This window comes from Sorghum bicolor, chromosome 1 (assembly GCF_000003195.3).
Source record: "Sorghum bicolor cultivar BTx623 chromosome 1, Sorghum_bicolor_NCBIv3, whole genome shotgun sequence".
Classification (NCBI taxonomy): domain Eukaryota; kingdom Viridiplantae; phylum Streptophyta; class Magnoliopsida; order Poales; family Poaceae; genus Sorghum; species Sorghum bicolor.
In genome coordinates this window covers 59,529,334-59,550,773 of record NC_012870.2, presented here as the reverse complement: position 1 = coordinate 59,550,773, position 21,440 = coordinate 59,529,334, and the positions used below count along the sequence as shown (strand labels likewise).

Sequence of the window (21,440 nt, the reverse complement as noted above, 5' to 3'; positions counted from 1 at the left end):
AATACGGCCTCAACATACACCAAATATCATGAATATCATTTTTTGAATCAATAAATTCTATTATTTCATGAACCTGGAGTTCAAATTTGAAGTATGCAAAAAAATTCAAGGAAACGAAAAAAACTAATGAAATATACTTAAAAAAAGTTTAAATTTTCCCAAATTTGAACAAGAAGTTTTAAATAATGTGAGGAAGGCCTCAGAAAAAAATAGAGAAAAAAAATAAAAAAAATAAAAATTCTTCCCTGAGTGTCTTTCTTGACTCTTGGGGAAGAGACCCTTCCCCGAGTGCTAGGCCCACGACACTCGGGGAAGCCAGCATTTTTTCCGAGAGCTATGCCATGGCACTCGGGAAAGGGCTTCTTCTCCGGGAGTTAAGCAAGGCACTCGGGGAAGATTTTTTTTATTTTTAGTTTAACGACACCGTTGAGTTAGGCCGTCAAGTAACACTTTTCTTCTCCTAGTGTGGCTCTTCCCCGAGTGTTGCACTCGGGGAAGAGGGCCTTTACCGAGTGTTGCTCTTGCCCGAGAGCCAGATATTTTGTGGCACTCGGGAAAGCCTCTCTTCCCCGAGTGTAATTCTTCCCCGAGTGCAACAGTCGGAGAAGATTGGCTTCCCCGAGTGCTCGATTTTTGGCTCTCGGGAAGCCTGGAAAATTTTGATTCTCCCGTAGTGTAGTGGGCATGCATGAGAGAACAGCTCGTCCACTCCAATTTTGTGCGACGAGCGACATACGTTCAGTACAGGCACCCCCAGGAACGCGCGCACCGGGCTATATAGCTTTCTCGCCTGCCCAGTGCCCACTGCAGGTGTGTTGTGTGTGCTCGTACGTACTCCTTGCAGCTGCAGCGCGCAGTAGTGTAGTACGTGGGGCTTCCCGCCGTCCGCGTCCGAGATCGACCCGGCGCGCGGCCGGGGGCTCGTCGGGTCCGGCCGTTCGGACGGAAGCCGTCGTCCGGCAGACTCCCGCCCGAATTCCCGCGCGGTGTTTTAATAAAACTGCTAACTAACGGAGCACGACGATTCGTTTTCTTCCGCGTGTACCATATCCAATGGTACCGTGGACTGTTTGTTGGCCTGGCCGGACTGTTTTTACTGTTTTTTCGGACTGTTTCTTTTGAGCGAGCTATATATTTTCTAAATGACTGCTATTGAATGAATTAGTTGATAATAATATTAAACGGACATCAATTCATATTTAGTATGAACATTAAATGAAGAGAAATATTATATGCTAATTCAAATGTCACTAAAAAATATCATTTGTTACATGGGCTATGTTTACTTCCACCTAAAATCCAAAATTTTTCAAGATTCCCCATTACATCGAATCTTTAGACGCATGCATAGAGTATTAAATATAGATAAAAATAAAAACTAATTGCACAGTTTGGTCGAAATTTACGAGACAAATCTTTTGAGTTTAGTTAGTCCATGATTGAACAATAATTACCACAAACAAACAAAAGTGCTACAGTGTCACGAAATTTTTTAGTTCGCCAACTAAGCACAGCCATGGTACATGATATCCAAAAATCCTAACATTCTATGGTACAAATCCTCAAACAAAAATATTAAACGAAGAGACATCCGAAAATTAGGGGGCTCTTAGAGTCCGATAATTTCTCGTCTGATGGTTCCCGCTGGTTTTAGTGCTGAAAATTACATTTACCTCTGCAGCGTACGTCGTTCTTAGACTGTTTCCAAATTAGACCTTTAATGTACTTTTTCTATGGCCGGTGCTGGTACATATTTATTCTCATCCATACTAATTAAATTTAGCTCGTGGCTTTACCATGCGTAGCTGTAGCTGGTGCGAGGAGATAGTGCAGCAACATATCCATGTTAGCTACAACGCATGCTTTTAATGAAAAAAGTCATAACTCCTAAACAAAATATCCAAATTAAATTCTGATTACACCATTTGATTTCTTGTAATAAATCATTCAAAACAAGATCCCACATCGATATATTTAGATAAAATTTTAATAACGAATAATTATCATATAAAGTTATCATATAAAGATAGAACAGTTTTGTTTTGAGCTTAGACGACGTTTAAGGTTTAAAAAATAATGTTCCATCTTCATAATAAAATTTTCTAAGAAACGTATTGGTATTATAATTATAATATACATAAAAATAATAAATAAATAAATAAAAACAAATAAAATTTAGAGCAATGTGTGAGGAAAAAATAAAAACATATAATAGAGAAAAAAATTAAAAAGAGCATCTCATGTATACTTTTCAGACATACTAAAATACACTATATAACATCACATGTATACTGAGTGAACATCACTAAATACACTATAGAACAACACTTAAAATATTACAGAACATCACATATATATTATATAAATATTACTAAATAAATCATATAATATCACATATATATTTCCGTGTTATTTTCACGTGGCTTTCCGGTGCCCACACAAGTAGAGCGCGCACAGGATTCAAGGGCTGAGGTCCTATTTAGATTGGAGATGAAAATTTTTTGGATGTCACATCGAATATGTCGGAAGGATGTCGAGAGGGGTTTTTTAAAACTAATAAAGAACAAATTACATAGCTCGTCAGGAAACGGCAAGACAAATCTATTAAATATAATTAATATGTCATTAGCACATGTAGGTTACTGCAGCACTTAAGGCTAATCATGAACTAACTAGGCTTAAAAAATTCGTCTCGCGGTTTTGAATCAAACCGTGTAATTAGTTTATTTTTTATCTATATTTAATATTCTATGCATGTGTCCAAAGATTCGATGGGATGGATGAAAAATTTTTGGGTGGAAAACTAAACGGGGCCTGACAGCACTAGCTGAGAGCTGTAGTGAGTCCTGTACTTCCTTTTACACCAACAAACAAAATTGCTGACATCACCGTATATAAATAGTTCTATAACCTTTAAAATGTTATGGTTAGCAAATCAAGTATCCAAATTAAATTATAAAACAATATTTTATATGAAAACTTACACACTTAAATGATTTGTATTATAATACCGATAAATAAATAAAATAAAAATATAGAATTATATAGTAAAAAATATTACACAACTAGAACATCATGTGTATAATATAACTAATGGAATATGGAAAAATACTACATAACATGTTGTATGAATACTACATAATATGTTGTAAAAATACTTAAAGATAATCATACAGTATCTCATTCATCATGTGTATACTATATACAATGAAATATGGAAAAAATAAAAGGCAAACATCACATGTATGTTAAGTGAACATAACTAAATACATTACGGAACATCACTAAATATATTATAGAACATCACAAATACACTACATGAACATCACTCAGTACATCATAGAACACCACATGTATACTAAGTGAACATCACTAAATACACCATAGAACATTACTAAATACATTATAGAACATCATATATATATTATCTGAACATCACTAAATATATAAAAAAACATCACATGTATACTAAACGAACGTCACTAAATTCACTATCGAACATTAACATGAACATCGCTAAATACATCATAGAACATCACTAAATACAATATAGAACACCATTAAATACACTATAGAACATCACATATATATTACGTGAATATCACTATGTACATCATCATATATACTAAGTGAACATCACTAAATGAACCATCGAACATCACCAAATGCAATATAGAACATCGCCAAATACAATATAGAATATTGCATTATCAGATATATATTACACGAACATCACAAAAAAATCGTAGAACATCACAAAAATACCACACAAACATAAGAAAAATATCATAGAACATTACATGTATAACACATGAACATCATAAAAAATCATAGAACATTACATATACTACATAAACATCATAAAAAACATCAAAGAACATGGTATTGTATACCACATGAACGTTGCAAAAAACATCATTTTACATCACATCTCATGAAATATAGAAAAGAAAATGTAAATATAAAAAATAATTAAGTAAGATAAAGTAGAAAAATAAAAAATCTATAAAAACATAAAGACAAAAAAAAATAAAAAAGAATAAATAAAACTAATTAATGATAGTAAATAAAAAATAATATGAAAAATTGAATGAAACAGAAACAAAAAATAATATCACTCGCTTCCTATGATATTAGTCTACTAAAAAAATTAAACAACCACAATAGAATCAATATCAAGACGTTTGTAGCGTTTGAATCACATGCATGCATGTATTCTACAAAAATAATCTAATAAACACCTTTGTAACCAGCACTAAATTAATGCGTTGCCAAAAAAAATAAAAAAAAGATGAATGAAATAAAAAATGAAAAAAAAGAAAGGGAAAAAATGAAGCACAAAAAGGAATAAAAAAATAAAGAGGAAAAAAATAAAAGAAAGATAACAATATAAAATAACATAAAAGAAAAATAAAAATAAATTGAATCTATAAACATGAATTAGGGAAAAAGAAAAAAACAAAATAAAACAAAATAAAGAAAAAAAATACCAAGAAAAAACAAATAGGAAACAAAAAAATAAAACTATACAACAACGGGCAGGAAGGAAAATGAAAAGATAAAGAAAAAATAAAATAAAATAAGAAAAAAGAAAAAGAAAAGAAAATAAATAAAAAGAAAAAAAAAGAAAAGAGAAAAGAAAAAAAAAGAGAAGAAAACTAACAGCAACGATCAGGAGGGAAAAAATAAAAGAAACATAAAAAGAAGAAAGAAAAGAAGAAGAAAAGAAAAGAAAAGAAAAAAAAGAAAAGAAACAAAAAAGGAAACGTACGTACCTGCTAACCCCTCGCGCGCGGGAGTCGTTGGGCGGGAATCGTCGGACGGTGTCTTCGGTCCGAATGTTCGGACCGGAAGATTTCCGCGCGCGGCCGGTGCTGCTCCTGCTCTGCTCGTACGACCGCACTTGCATTGTGACGGCCAATAATGCAAAGGAAAATGGTATTGCATGTGATTGTGATTGATGGATGCGTTGAAGAAAGGAAACGAAACGAGATCGTGTATAGCCGAGGACAGGCCGTCCCGGGGTTGCCCGGAGTGGCGAGATGCATGCGACAACGCTGCTCGTGTTGAGTCGTTGGCCGCAGTGCCGTCGCCTAGCTAGCTTCCACTTCATCACCAGGTTAGTACGACAAGTAGTAAGGGACATTCCCAATGTATGAAACCATTATAGTTTCTATAAATATTAATTGCAGTGTCATCTAAGCATTTTGCTGATGTGGTAATGTAGTTATTGGAGCTGGATTTAAGTTAGAAACCATGTCTATACAAAATCCAAGACATAAAGTGATATGATTGGCTAAGAATGGAGAAAGAATGAATGTGATTGGATATAAAAATATTGTATAGAAACTATCCATTGGGACCATAGTTTCTATATATATATATATATATAGTGTCTATAAAATTTAATGGGTATAGAAAACTATATGTACTCCATCCGTCCCCAAATACTGCTATTTCTAGCAGATTTCAGACATATTAATGTAGCAAACAAAAGACCATTCTACCCTCAATTAATTTGGGTTCCACCATTTAATCATGCACGTTAAGTCATGGTTCTCTGGTTCCAACGAGCTGCATTTAATGCCAACTAAACAGACTCCAACAATTACCATGCGCCAAAGTACTACTCCCTAGAAGAAATTAAATAGGCTGATGGACCATGAAAGTTTCGAAGAGAAATTAAATGGGCTAGTGGACCGAGTATGCTAGTAGAAATAACAGTATATGTGGACAAAATTTTCTCCTAGAAATAGCAGTATTCAGGGACGGAGGGAGTAGTTTCTAGCATTGGGAGTGTGATGAGTAGTAGGGCGCACGGCAGACAGCACGCAAAACTGCTGCGGATTCTGGGGCGGCGGGCTGGATATTAGGCCAGTCTCAATGGACATTTCATGGAGATTTTATGCACATTAAATACGGTGACACATCAGCAAAAATAGAATCTTTGCATGATCTGAGGAGGAGAGAGAGGGGAATCGTTTCATCTCCACGAAACGAGTGTGCACCGTTTCCAACTCCTGGGAAACCGTGTGAAACCAGCACTGAGGGAGAAAGTTTCATCATCCTTGATCCTGTGCGCGCGCCTGGCCATCCTTCTCGTTTCCAGACCCATCTTTCCTTCTCCAGCCATTCTTCTTCTTCCCAAATCCTTCCTACGCATCCGCCTGTGCTCCTTCCCTTCCCGTGCAGCCGAGACGAGCAGCTGGGGTGGAGATGAAGGGCATCTCGCCCTGGCCACGGATGCCGGCGTCGCCGAAGTTGATGCGGCCGACAACATCTTCACTGAAGCACATGGAGAAGCTGTCGGACGCGACGAGGCCGCTGGCGGTGAGCATGCCGGCCACGGACACCTTCTCCTTGCCGAGCCCCATCAGGCCGTTGAAGGCGCCGCCATCCAGGAAGGAGCCCGTGGGCCCGCACCTGAACACGACCGGCACCTGCAGGCCTTTGCCACGGCGCCCAGGCGCTCCCAGGTGAGGTCGAGTATGTCCATATTTTTGTTTTGGATTTTTGTAAAATATATATGTAGAAACAAAGTATGCGTCTTTGCTGTGGCTTCAGCTTGTTTGAACTTTTTTTATCTATCTTAGTTTACTATCTATGTTCCAGTCGTATGTTCTAGTTGTCTTTAAACAATCGTATGCTGAAGGTTGAATGTTGCTATTCTGGTTATCTGAATAATCATATGCTATCTTTGTGTGTCCCTGAGTGCGAATGGCTACAAAATTCAGCGGTGCATATGATCCCTTCATTCAACAGTAATTAAATGTTTTACTTAGTTTTGGAATTGGTACAATGAAACGCTGCATTGTGAAGGCTAGTTTTATTCATTGTTTCATCCCACTCTAACTGATGTGGCTTTTTAGAAACCGTATAGTGAAACTAAGCATTGACACTGCCTTATGCACTGTCTCGAGCTCTCCGCGGGCTTGCGGACCGGACTGCCGATTGCCGAGTTACCCACGTCACGGATTTGAGATTTCAGATCAGTGCAGCGCCCACAAGGCATAGTAGAGGGGTTTGTCACGGTCCACTTTCTCGCTTTTCTTCCTTTTTTTTCTTTCATTACTTTTCCTCAATTATTACAGAAACTTTTTCTCTTTTTTTTTATTTTTTCTCTACCTTACTTATTACATATTTTTTTAGTCACACAAAGACCCATGCACACATACTTACTCTGCTCCTATAGAGACCTCCAAAAGATTAGGCCTGCAAAGCAAGTGGATTGATTTTACCCTATATAGCTTTATGTTCTATCAACCAATATTTTTTTTCTATCTTGCATAATTTTGTACAGCCGGTGTGTATTTAGCTTCTAATTAATCTATACTGTTTTTTTCCTCCATCATTTTATAGTGTAGGTCATGTATCCGCAATTTTTTGTTTCAGGTGCACAGCATTTTTGTTCCACAAGTTGCATGATTTATTAGGTAGTAATGTCCAACATATATCGACTTTTTATTACACTTTTGTTTTTTCCCCTGAAGTTGAACATTTTATTAGCTTGAAATGGTTTCTCATAAAACTAGAACGGTCTTCTTAACAAGATAGAATACTCCTCCTTAATGGCTGAATCTAGAAACTATTTTCTTGTGAACTTCCACATAGCTCATCTCTTTGTTCATATGAATAGTTCTTGTTGAGCATATGTTTGGCATCATGATTTTTTTTCGTTCCGCGGGTTTGTGCTTGTATGATTTGTTCTGTATGCGTAATTTTATGTATTGCATAAACAAACATTTTGTTCCAACAAAGTGAAAGTATGTGGAAATGGTCAATGTTCCATAAAAATCAATAGAAACTGTAGTAGATAAAAAAAGTTAACATGGTTTAGAGAAAGAAATCAAATACATTATAGATGTCGTTTGGGTGACTAGGGATTCTAGAAATCTGGATTGCCTAGTGTGAAGGAAATTCTAAGATTTTGAGACTTTGAGAGTCTGCTTTACTATCTACCCTATTTGGATGGTGTGTATATACCTTTTTAATCAAAATCCCAAAATCTTTATCCTATTCAAATGAGGGACCCAATGTAAAGAAACCACTATAACAAAAAACTTGGTGAAAAAAGAAAGAAGATTATTTGCGTTCAAAACAAAAACAGGCGTGAACATACTGTCAATCTGAAGAAGAAAATTAAAATTAGCTAATTGGGCCAGGGAATGAACTAGATGTTGGGCCAAAGGATTTCCTACAAATTGCTATGGGCTGGTTTCTGCGCGCATCATGCTTGACCGGATTATGGTTGGTTGGATCGTGTCTTAGGCCGCAACCGGTTGGAAAATAAAAGCAAAACATCGATCCACCAAGTTTATATTTTTTTTCTAATTACACAAGTACAGATGTAGACGCGCAACATATACTCACACCTATGAATACACGTCACAAACCCTACTCTTATAAACACCTCAATATGTACGTATACTCACATCTATAAACATATGTCACAACTCACAAACCCTATTTCTATGAACACCTCTGAGAGATTTTGCATTATATAATTGACAGCAAGATACATATAATTTAATTAATTACTAGCTAAATGCCTCAGTGAAAAATAACCTAAAATAATCTTTTAAATCTTCTTTAAATTATTCGTATTTCCCCATTATGGAAAAGACACAATACGCATCTAAACTGTATGCACATCTGTCATTATTTGAAATAAATGTCACTAAATGATTTTCTTATTTATTTGGTTAAAGTTATTGGCTCGATGTCCTAGGTTCGGCTCGCCAAAATGAATGCGACCTATTTAATAAGGGCAAAAAAGTTTATATAGCTTAGGAAACTGTATGAAGAAATTATGCTTTCACAATGCAACTTTTCGGTTTAGTGTCTATCTAATCATTCACGCGTCCACCATTTGGATCCTCTGCTCCCACTCTTCTTCCTTCCCTTGCACCACCAATACTCGCAAACCTTGTCCTTGCCGGTCAAAGCGAGTTGATGCAGTGTTGGGAAATACGTATTGTACCTCCCAGCAACACGATGCACAACGAGCCCTCTCACGCGCTACAGCTAGAGGCCTAGCGATAATGGGCAGGAACTTGACAGTAGGTGGGAAATGCTCTCTCCCTTTTAAGTGTGGTTTCATTTCCCTTATATAGGGCTCGGAAACCGACCTAAGACTATTACAAAAATGTCCCGTAACGGTAGGGGAATATCCTGGCATATCCCTATGTTACAGTCTACTGACCACAAGTCACTTAAGTAATTTCACGCCACGAGCTTCTCACGCGCTCCTTGCCGGGGGCTCTAGCTCGACGATGCTTGAATCCTCTGTTCGGCCGCAGAACCTTCGGCGTGGAGGTGTCGAAGGTTCCTCGGCTCAGGCACGCCGAAGGTTCGTCGGCTCCGCCGCGTCCTCTGTCTTGCCTTCGCCCATCCTTCATCGTGGGGAAATCCGAAGGTCTCTTCCTTCTCTCCTCGCGACCTCCGCCGTCGACTTGGTCCCTGCATTCACTCGGTATCACACGAGATGCGTTAACATTAGTCTTGTCCAGATCCTCCGCACTACAGTACTCGAAGGTTTCTCGGATGGAGGTTCGGGCTGGAGGTGATCCTCCGAAGCAACCAAGCGGGGGAAGACGGTATTCAGCCCCCAACATGCAGGGCGGCCGTCCGGCCAGTGAGTCCTCGTCCTCATCCTTGCCGTCCGATAGCAAGAAAGTCATTGCCCAAAAAAAATCTAGAAATTAGATCCTGACTCCACTAGATTTCAGCAGATAAAACAAACCACAAATCAAGAATCAAAGCTACTAAATTAATTTGGAGGCAAATTTGAGCCGCTCCAGGGCCAAAATTTCTACCTAGTTCGCATCTTCCTCACGCCCGCCCTATGCTCCTTCACACAGCTGCACACCAGGCAGACCCGTGCACCCTGCCCTTGTCGGACTCCATATCGTCGCGTGCGAGCTGCCCCGTTGTCATCGCCTTGCCGTGCTCATGCTCGTTTGCCTCCGCTTTGCTTGCTATTGCTCCAGCATCATCGCGCGGCTAGCCGGCCGGGGCCAGCGTGGCCGTGCGGCAAGGCCAGGCGTTTGGCAGGTAAGGTAGAGGCGTAGAGCCACCGCGAGCGCGGCCAGTGCACAACAGCTAGCCGGGTGGCGACCGCGACTAGGCAAAGCAGCTAGCCGGGGCGACCGCAGGCAGGGTGGCCGAGGGGCAACCAAATCAGAGCTTCTACTTTTTATTTTGATGTTTTCCTCTATTTTTGTTGGTTTAATATTTTGCTTCATCTCGAGCAGTAGCTCCAAAACAAAGGCCTCCAAATCCATCCGAGCAGACAATAATATGGAGGACCTATTTGTCATTAGGTCAAAACTTCTCTCCCCATCCTCCACACACACAGAGACCCACAAGGAGGAGCACAGGCAGCGACCCATGGCCCGTGCGGGGTGGAGCAACGGTGGGGCTTGCTCATGTGGCTGCGGTCGGATCCTGTCATGCAACCACCTTTCCTCTTCTTCTCCCCCAGTGCTAGTGTCTATCCTCCATGCGAACAAGCCTAAGGAGCGTAAACGGAGATCCACGGGGAGCCAGAGAGCCCGAGTGGGCCACACGTCGGAGGGGAGAGGCAGGAGGCTAGCACGGCGGGGCAGCTGCTCGTTAGAGGGAGGAGGAGCCGCTGCGTCCATTGCTAGAGTCATACGAGAACGGTGGGATAGGGGCTGGGGGTGACCCAACAGGAATAGAGCTGGTGGAAAGATTTTGTTGGCCAACAAATTTAGGATCCATAGTAGGGGTCCTGCTGGAGTTGGATTTTTGACTTAGGCACTCATATTTAGCTATTAGAGTTCAAGTAGGGGGCTCTACTGGAGTTGCTCTAAATAAGACTCAGTTTCCTTCTCTTTCTTCAATTAATTATCTTTCAGATTATCAAAATATTGATGTGGCAGCATAATAAGTAGGGATACAAACTATCGTAGAGCCTATGTTGGGAGTGCTCTAAACATCATTTTTAGGTATAGAGGGAGTAAATAAGAGTTCAGGGTTCAATAATGCAAGGCTATGAGTGGACTAGGATGCATGCACAATCATGAAAACTGTCTCCTTACATACACAAGCATGATCTATCGTCAGGTAAGCTCGTGGCGCGGCGACGCATGCAAATCATTGGGCGAGAACGGCGCCAACCAACCTGTCGTGGCATCACGTAGTAGACATGGGCATCCAGGCAGTCGAACATAAACTGGAATCATCTCGCCAACCATGCATCAGTCATGTGGTAGCGGAGGGACGAGCCAAAAAGCCTCATTTGACCCTCACCGGCTTCATTCTCAATCCCAAAAGTCAACTGACGAATCATACCGCCGGCCGGATCATGCCTCGTGATCATGAGGTGAGATTAAACTATAGTAGACAAGCTCTTTAAAATTATAAAAGTTACACATATTACTCTATAATTTGGTTTTACATATTTAAAATAGATCATTCTTGCTCTAGATTGTAGCTACGCCACCGTCAACGGCCGATGCGTACGTACATCACGCGTCTATATATAGGTTCGAGCAAACTGCGCCATGGCCAGTAGGTTCGCGGTTCGCCACAGACAAGAGAGGTACCTGCTGCGTGCCATCACCAGCATGCACAGCTGCTTCTTCCGTTTCGGGAGCCCTCGGCGTGGTCGGCAAGCGCTTCACAGCGGCGGCGGCGGCGGCGTCACCGTCGTGTCACGAGGCGGCGAAGGCGGCGTCCGCGCCAAGATCGTGGTGAGCAGGGGCGAGCTGGAGCGCATCGCCGCGGGCGTCACGCGGAGGCAGTGCAGCGGAGCCGGAGCCGGAGCCGGAGCCGCGCCGAGCCGCCGCCGCCATATTGTAGTCACGGCCGTGTCGCTGGAAGGGCAGCAGGTGGTGCGCGCGCCGCCGCCGCCGCGCTCGGAGCCGGAGGAGGGCGCGGGCGGTGCGCGGCGCGGCGACGACTCGAGGCCCGCGCTGGACGGCATACCGGAGGAATCGTAGAGCGCCGTCGTCGTCGCTGCGACTGCGATCTGCGAGCGAGCAAAGGCCGGCGCACCGAGAGCACATGTGGTGATCCCACTTCGGCGAATAAAATCAACCGAGGTAACTGAGCTCCGGGCTGGGATTTCGGAATGGCTGAGATTTGTGCTTTCTCGTCGTGACGGCGTGCGTGTTGTGTTCCAGCAGGAAGTGCTGCTGCTCTGCACTCCTGATGCTTGTTGTAACTCCTCTTTTAATCATGCATGTTCAACTGAGAGTTTTACAGCGGTTTGTTTTATATAATTGTGATAATTCTTGGTAATACCTTCTCATAGGAGAAAGAGAGAAGTACTACTCCTGCTCACTAGTCCACAAATGCTACAAGGTAATCTTGGTGTTTTTTTTTTAAAAAAAAAACTCCGAGTAAAAACGTCCTAGAACTATATATGTAGCTTGAAAGGAAAAAATGTTTGTACTTCAGCAAAAGATATTCTAGACGAAATATTTGTGATTTGTTCCATATATTTCCGTTTAGAAATTACCAACTCAGTAGAAAATATCTCAACTTTTCCTTAAAAAAGTAAATATCTCAATTTAAATAAAAAATATGTTCTAGAATTAAACATGATTTGTTTCCAACGTATTTTAAAATACTTTTCCTTCAGTATAAAATGTGCAAACAAAGAAAATGGGTGTTTTCAGCATCAGATAGAGATGGTCTGAGAAAAAAATAGAAATTGTTGAAAATGAATAAACATAGAAATACAAATAGACGTCAAAGACAGTGAAAGGATTATCAAGAAGAAAAGGAAGAAGCACGGAGGAATATATATAGAGAAACAAAAATAAAGCAAAAGCAGAATTAAACGAGAGAGAGAAAATCGGTCGTGCGCTCCTCGGGATGGATTGTGTGAGACTAACGGGCCGTTTTTCCTATGCGGCCCATTGTAAACAAGGATAAATGACTACGAAGTCTAGCAGACCCTATACAGTATCTATCTTTTTTTTTTATAATGGAGATCATTTTTTTCACAAAGCCGTTTTTTATATGCACACACCCTTGCAGCTTTGGACAGTGCTCAACCCATAACTTGTTTTTCTTAACAAAAAGTAAAAAATGGAACTCGTTTTTAGAGCACGATTAGATGAAAATAAAGGAACAAAATCCATCATGTTTGAAGTTTTTTTTATTTGTGAGACCCAGTTATAGACGTAGACGCTCACATACACGAGTGCACACTCACCTCTATGAACGTACGCGCACACACCCTACTTCTATGAGCACCTCCAAAGAATTAAGTTAAACTGACAAATTTCGAGATTGATAAAGTCATCACAGTCATCTCGTTGTTGATATACGTCGCCTACCACTGCAGAAAAATACAAGCACCTGTGTCAAAGTCGGCTGTTTTATAAGACATCATTGTTGGGGTTTTTTGTGAACTTGACAGAGATGCAAAGGTGAAATTGATGAATGCTCCTGGTAGTGGTATTAATCAAGATATCAACAGTACACACTACAAGAAATTCCCTTATACATGACGGTTTGATTCTGTCATGGACAAGCAAAAATCCGTCACGGTTAACTATCTATGACGGTCCTTAGGAACGTCATCTATTCCTCGTCATACATTGTTTGGACCAAAATAGAACGTCACGGGTTGGTTTTTTGGATCGTCATGGACGAACCAGATGGCAACTATAGGAAGAGACTATGGTGATGAACTGAATCGTCATGGTTTTATAACACACTCATTAAACAGACATAAATTGGAAGAACTCTCACAATTGACAAAATATTGCTCATCTTTTCATTGAAACCATCAACATTTGTACTTGTACAATTTTTCATAGGAGATACATAGGCAATAAGCAAGCTACACGCAAGTACCTACAAAACTAAGAGGGTAGCTTGCACAACACAACTCATATGATTTGCTTGCATAACAAAATCTTTCGAAAATAGCCACCATGAGCATTTTGATCCTCTTGCTGCACCACTCTGCATCTAAGCTCATTCTCACCTGAAAACCAAAGGTTCCATTTATCACTAAAGCAGTCTAAACAAAGTTATATGGAAAGGTGCCATAGGTAAAAAACTGCAAATACATTGCACAACCTAAAAGAACTTTTAGATGTGTACCTATTGCACGTTCTTTCCTAGTGTTTAATGTTGTAATGAAGAACCAAACAGAAAGGCCATCAGCTAATTTTCACAAGTAATTTGTCTACAACTTTACATCTAATTTCTCTATAATTTTCATACATCGTGCATGGACATTGTTCAATTATAAAGAAGTGACAACTAATTTCAACAAAAATGAGAGCAATAGCTAACCATGGTGAAGAGGTACAAATATGAGCGGAATTAACCTTTCCAGCTGAGATTGCATCGAGGCAAACATTGCTTACAAGCTGTGAATTAACCTGTAAAGTAGTTACCACACAAAATGACATTAGTGACAGATCGACAGTGATATGTCATATTTGATTCCAAGCCCTTCACGAATCATGATCGACACATTATGCAAAATGTCTACTAGACTATGTGTTTTACCTTGCACACTGTATCAAATCCAACTGTTGTTTCAACGAACTGGTTCTTGAGGTCACCATTCAATGAAACTGGCACACCAACGACCTGTTTAATGAGTTTTGCATTCTTAGAGATTTTTGGTGTGCTTGAAGAATATGATCATTTAAAACAGTTTAGACTAATAATAGTTATACCTTGGTCTTACAGTTATTCTGTATAAGGGTCTCTGCAAGCTGTGCAGCATCTGAATTGGAGGTCACTCCTGTAAACAGAGTGAGAACAATGTTTTTTTAAATGTTAGCTTGAACCAAGAGAAAATTCATGGTAATTCTTACTATAAAAATATGGGAAAAATATTCAAAATTTTTAATATGGGAAAACTATTCAAAATTTTAAATATGAAATGCTTGATGTGGTAGATCATATTTCCTACAAAAAACATAGAAGCCAATGCAATAAACTATTTCAGGTCTTCACAGTGCATGAGCAATATTCTAAAGCTTCTGTTTTCACACCAACCATCAACCATGAGTATTGATGTTCTTTTCTCTAGACTCTAGAGTCACATAGAGATTAGAAATTGAAAGAAGTAAGCAAATGCCATTTACCTTACCTGTGTATTTGTGTCTTCGTGGACCCATGAATTCTGCATTTAAGCCACCAGTCATAAATTTAGTGATAAATTTACGTACAACACCTCTGGAACAATTTTAGAATAAAAATAGTCAAATTGTGAATTGCGATCAGGTAACTGAACTTGCTTGCATAATCTAAATCCATACACAAAGCTCACTGGTGATTAACCACACTACTACAAATCTGACAGCTTACTATTTTTCAGCTAGAAAGCGACGTCTGGATAATTATTTAGCATCTAATATAATAACTAAATGTAAATTACTATTCCACCTAGAATTGTATAATGTCAATCGAATCAGCAAGCTTTATGGGAACTAAGCCATGTAGCATAGAATGAAGAGTAATAGGTGAGAAACCCTGTATCATATGACAGTAGAGGATACATAGTTTCCTACAAGGTTGAATCAGGTTGTGAGGTTGTCTTCACATAGGTACAGTTACGGTAACCTAAGCAGCAAATTTACAAAGCAGATTTTAAAACAGTGTGTTACATGTCAAGGCAACACAAAGTTCACTGGTGATTAACCACACTACGACAAATCTGACAGCCATAACATACTTGAAATCATTTCAATGTTATGAAGCTGAGTTAGTCGTGGCATCCTAGGGTTTGGACAACAAGCAGAGAAGAGAAGGGGTTGGCGCACCTAGGGTTCGGTCGCGCCGTTCCGTCGCCGGCGACAGCCACCGCTACGGAGCACGCCAGCGCTGCGCTCGACTCTGGAGCCGGTGAAGTAAGGAGAGAAGGAAGGGAGAGAGGCCGCACCTGGGGCCAGGGCGCACTCGCCTGTGGGGCGCCGCCGCGCCACCGCACCGGGAAAGGGGAGGCGCTGGCCCTGCGCCGCCGCCAGGGGGGCGTGCTCGCCCCAGCGCCGCCGCACCGGCTCCACACCGCCGCATCGGGGGAGGGGCGCTCGTCCCGCGCCGCCATGGCTGGCGGCCTGCATCGCCTCCTCGGGAGAGAGGCGGAGAGAGATAGCAGACGGGGGTGAGAAGGGATAGGGGCGCGGGCGCCGCCAGGCTGAGCGCGGAAGGGACTGGGGAGTGGAGGGAGTTAGGTTAGGGTTGTGTCACTGGGCAGGGCTGGGCCTTAGATGGGAACAAAAGACAAAACAAGTCAACATTATGCATATTACAATCGATGACCAATTGGTTAGCTTTGTGCAGTTGGGAACGGTGCAAACGGCCACGGTTGGAATCCCACTTGTGTCACTTTTTTTTGCATTTACCTTCCCTATTTAAATCCCTCACTGACAGGTGGGTCCCATGCTTACATCAACATCCAATGAGTTCGTCTTAGAGCATCTCTCTGGTGCACAGAAAACTTTCCAATGGTAAACAAGAAACTTTCCACCGGTATACAAGAAACTTTCTATTAGCGTACAAGAGGTTTTCCAAACTTTCTACTAGCGCACATGAAACTTTCCTTTCCACCGGTATACAAGAAACTTTCTATTAGCGCACAAGAGGGTTTGACTTGCCATTCTTTTTATCAACTTGCCAAAAGTCAAGATTTGCCAAACAGTTTTTGCCAAACTGTTGGAGATGCTCTTAGATGACTAAATTGATCCGTAAAATGATCCGTGACGTTCCACTTATGACATTAATTCAACCAATCGTCATGCATCATCACCTGGGATTTGGACCGTCATGGATGACTACATTCTGTGATGATTTGTTAGAAGGTCACAATCAAACCATCACGTATAAGGGAATTTCTTGTAGTGACATCATGTCGCTGCGGCTGTCAAGATATCAACAGGGACTCCTAGGACGAGAAAACACACTTCTCGTTGATCATTATGCCCTCCCTTTCAACTTAGGTTTTACAAATAATATTCTTTGCATATACACGGACAAAATGATCTTTACACTGACAGTTCTCCTAAACTTTCATAGTTTGGGATCTGCGTAGGCTTTTGGCCTGAGGATCGCCTTGGAGCCGCCTGCTCTAGTACTGTCCTCTCCTTCCTGTGAAATCTTCCCAAGTTGAAGCCCTCTTCAGTCCAAAACCCACAAGAGTATCAAGGTCTTGTTTAGTTCATGAAAATTTTTTAGATTTGGCTACTGTAGCACTTTCGTTTATATTTTACAATTATTATTCAACCATAGACTAAATAGACTCAAAAGATCGTCTCACAAATTGTAGACAAACTGTACAATTAATTTTTTTTATCTATATTTAATACTTCATATATGGGCCGCAAAATTCAATATGACGAGGAACGTTGAAAAATTTTGGAACTAAACAAAGCCTAACACGTACAATGTATCACATAAAAAATGAAACTACATTTCATAGCGTATTCACTAATACTTATTTGATAACGTAAATATTATTGTTATTCTTTATGAATTGTGTCAAGAGTAGGATAGTTAACTTGGTTTTTTTTTTGAAAAAGGAACTTGAGATAAATTTGACAGGCTCCGGAATTACTAGCACTGTCGGGCTTTTTTTTTTTTTTGAGTCTGAGGACCACGACAAGGTGCATAGTACTGACTACTGAGCTGTCTACAAGATATTTCCATTTGTTTGCCCACCACTCCACTTGTTTGTTTCCCAGTGTTCCATTCCCCACATCAAACGACGGCGCACGTTCGGTGCACCTGGCCTCCGTCGAGGAGTAAGCCAGAAAAAAATTTAGGGGGCTGAACAAAAATTCTACATCAACTTAGCTCTACTATTATCTCTTGTAATAAAAAAATATATTAGTTTAAAGTAGTCTTAGATTAAAAATATAGACCAATAATGAAATTCACAAAATATATCTAAAAAATAAATTTCTCAGCCCACCCTACTTTATAAATTTATGTCTAAAATTAGAAGAAAAACACTAGAAATTTCACTAGGCCAGCAGCGGTAGAGAGGCTGGAGCCCCCCTAGCCCCACCGCTGGCTTCGTGCCTGTTCCCGGCTACCAGTACGTCTCAAATACGTAGTACAGTACTGCTCCATAAGATGCACCACGACGTGGCAATCATCTATTCTGCAGAACACTGAAGGTCTGAAGCCAGGTCCACCGGCAACAGAGCATGGGCTATGCAGCCACTACTGGCTACTACTACTAGAAAATTCATCTGATCCTCCTCATCCCCACGAGGCCAGAGATCCATATGTTTGTTTGCCACGCTGTACAGACGCTACACGTGGCTGTGAGTGCGCAAGTAAACAGGGGCCAACTGTGGCCGTGGTGTCAGCCCTGTGTCCTGAAAGCTTCAATTTCTAGAATCCGTGCCAGTCAAACTTGTTTAACTTTGACTAACTTTAGGGCACTCACAATGCAAGACTCTATCACAGAGTTCAAGACACTTAATTACATATTATTTATGATATTTTGCTGATGTGGCAGCATATTTATTGAAGAAAGAGGTAGAAAAAATAAGACTCCAAGTCTTATTTAGACTCCAAGTCCACATTGTTCGAGGTAATAAATAACTTTAGACTCTATGATAGAGTCTGCATTGTGAGTGGCCTTGTAGAAAAAAAACATCAATATGTATAACATAAAATGAGTATCTTATGAAAATGTATTCAATGATAAATCTAATGGTATTAATTTAGTACTATAAATCTTAGTGTTTTTTTTATAAATTTGGTCAAAGTTTCAAAAATTTGACTTAGGACAACTCTAGCCAGAAATTGCAGTTTTCAAGGATGGAGGGAATATTTACTGATTTATCATAAGAGAATAAAACATGACAGATTTAGTAGATAAATTCAAGAACCGATAATCATCCGTGTGATCAGACAACAGTGACGTCGTACTACTAGACTAGTGTGAGTAGAGACAGTAGGAGCAGTTCGCAACGCCATTTTGATTGCAAACTGTGTCTCCGGCGGACCGCCATTACGCCATCCGTGTCGCGTAACACACGTCGGCCTCGACCTCGACATCAATCTCTAATCCCTCCCATAATGCCGAACGTTGGTTTCCCCTGTTGATCGATGCCACTGTTCGGCTGTTTCCCTGTTCCTGTCCTGCCGCCGGCCGGCCGGCGCCTGCGAGAGCGTACGCGTCACGGTCGCTCGCCGCACTGTTCAGTAATTAACTAATTAATTGATTGATCGATTGATTAGTTATCGCCGGCGTTGGAGGCTGGATGGAGCATGCACGCCCAAAGCCGGCGGTCGCCGTCGCGAGGGCGACGGCGCAGTCGGCGCTGGCCGCTGGGCCTGCTGGTGCTGCTCCAAATGTGCATCGTCTATCTATCTAGCTATGAACTCATCGCCTGACGTATCACCAGCCGACTAGGCGGTAGGTTTCGCATTTATTTACGATCATGGACCATATTGCATTGCATTTGATCCAAGAAAGTAGTGTAATATGCAGCTAACCGGCCCGTGCCGTACGCCACACCGGCCTCTTTGTCTAAGCCCCTTTTCTTACTCCCAATAAACAACTGTTCCAGCCATTGCGGCAGGCGATAACTCATGGGTCATGGGAGATGATCTCCCTTTTCTATCCCCTGTATGCAGCACTCTGCTTGCCTGCACACTTGCTTGCAGTTGGATTTGGACCTGCAACTCGTCTCGTCTGCCTCTACCAGTTCCAGTTGTCCATGAGCCGCTATTCTTCCCTTGCAAATTGTGGTTTATTATACTAACGCCATTCTTCTAATCTAAGAGTTGAAAAACAATGGCTAGCAGGAGGAGGAGATATAGTAATTAATCGTGAGAAATCCTCTCTTCCATACTGGACTGAGAATTAATTCAAGCAAAACGGTGTGCTATCCATCGGCAAATCGTATCCGAAGAGCAAAGAGAGCTAGCTCGGTGCAGGGATGTCGCTGTCAGGCCAATGATGCCAACACCACACATCGGGCTCCGGCCATTAATCCGAGCAGGTCTCTCGCTGACGCCGCTGTCGTCGTCGATCGGCGACGACGCGCTTAATTGCCTGCAGTTGTGGCTTCGCCACTTCCGGCCGTCACAGATGACAGATCGACGCGTCCATCCGCTCTTGTCTCCCATGCCCACATCGTAAAACTCACTCGACGGATGCGTCGGTCGAATCCATGGATCCTCCCTTGTCCCTGGACCAACAGCGACCCTTCTTGCTTCGTGTGGCCGAGACCATCATGGCCATGCTAGGATTCAATTCAAGTGGCGGGGCCGCGGGAGCCGGCCCTGTTGTTTTCGCGAGATATTTGCTATTTGGCGACGGATCCACCGGCGACCACGGCAATAGCATAGTGGGCACGTCTCTGCTGCTGGCGCCGCCAGTAATTGCGTCGGCGCAGCGCGGAAGCACGCCACGGCGCCAGGGCTCTGTTCACTAAGACGTGGCTGTTGTTCGCTGATTTATTGTGAGACAAAAATATTATTAAATGGCTGATAGATTGAAGAGACAAGATCAAACGATCAGAGCCCAAGGCAGGATAGATACCGCCGCCATGTCGGCTCGCTGGCTCTGCGCTCTCTACGGCGTCGGCTCTACGCTGTGGGCTGTGTGTGGGCTTCGCCAACGGCGGTATTGGCGGATTTCAGCCAGGACGTGTAGTGCAGAAGCAGAACTGCAGATGTGCTTGCTAGCGCTTTGGACCGATGTGCGGCTGGGCTACCATTGCCCTGCGTCTGCGTCTACCTGGTCCAAATGCGGCGCGTGGATGATGGCCAGGTTCGTTCATCCATAATTGAAATGCGTGCTTCAAAACAATTAATTACGCCACGCCCTACATTGTCGGACGGATGGAACAAAATATACAGTTTGATTTCACTTGCGTCACGGAGGCATTCGGCTGCATAGCGAATACAATACTTATCAAATGTTGTGCCCATAGTCATACATGCTGCTGCTGCTTCTTCTTCTTCTTCTCTTTTTTTTATTATTACCATATCATGGATGGATAATGGAGGTAACATTATTCTTCTGTTTGATGATGAAAAAGTAAAGCGCAAATCAAACTGCTTGAGGCTTTGGACTTCTGCTACCTGGTCTTGGCAGGCAGGGGTACTACTTTTATTTAGATCCGTGTGAGTCAAAGTAACTCAAGTTTGATCGAATTTATAGTAAATAATATTAGTATTTGTTTCTTAAAACAAAATTTATTGTAAAAATATATTATATAACTAATCTGATGGTACTAATTTTATATCGTGAATGATAATAGTGTTTTATATAAATTTAAACTGTTTGACTTCTCCAAAAACGAGAATTGTATTCTTTCCTTGACAAAAGGAGTATCATTTTATTTCCCCCTAGCTACATGATCATGTCAGTCCAAACAGATATTTGAGACGGCTAACAAAAGGGAGAGGAAAACAGGGACAGCCTGCAGCATTGTTAATATGCGAGTAGTTGATGACTCAAACGCCAGTGC

At 41.5% G+C, this 21,440-nt stretch overlaps 1 long non-coding RNA gene across 1 annotated transcript; it reads right to left on the bottom strand.

The window, feature by feature from the left end:
- Positions 14,289–14,766, bottom strand: LOC110431627. The gene is made up of 3 exons (XR_002449043.1): positions 14,676–14,766; positions 14,503–14,586; positions 14,289–14,372 (listed from the first exon to the last, which is right to left on the bottom strand). It is a non-coding gene; the product is annotated as an uncharacterized LOC110431627 (long non-coding RNA).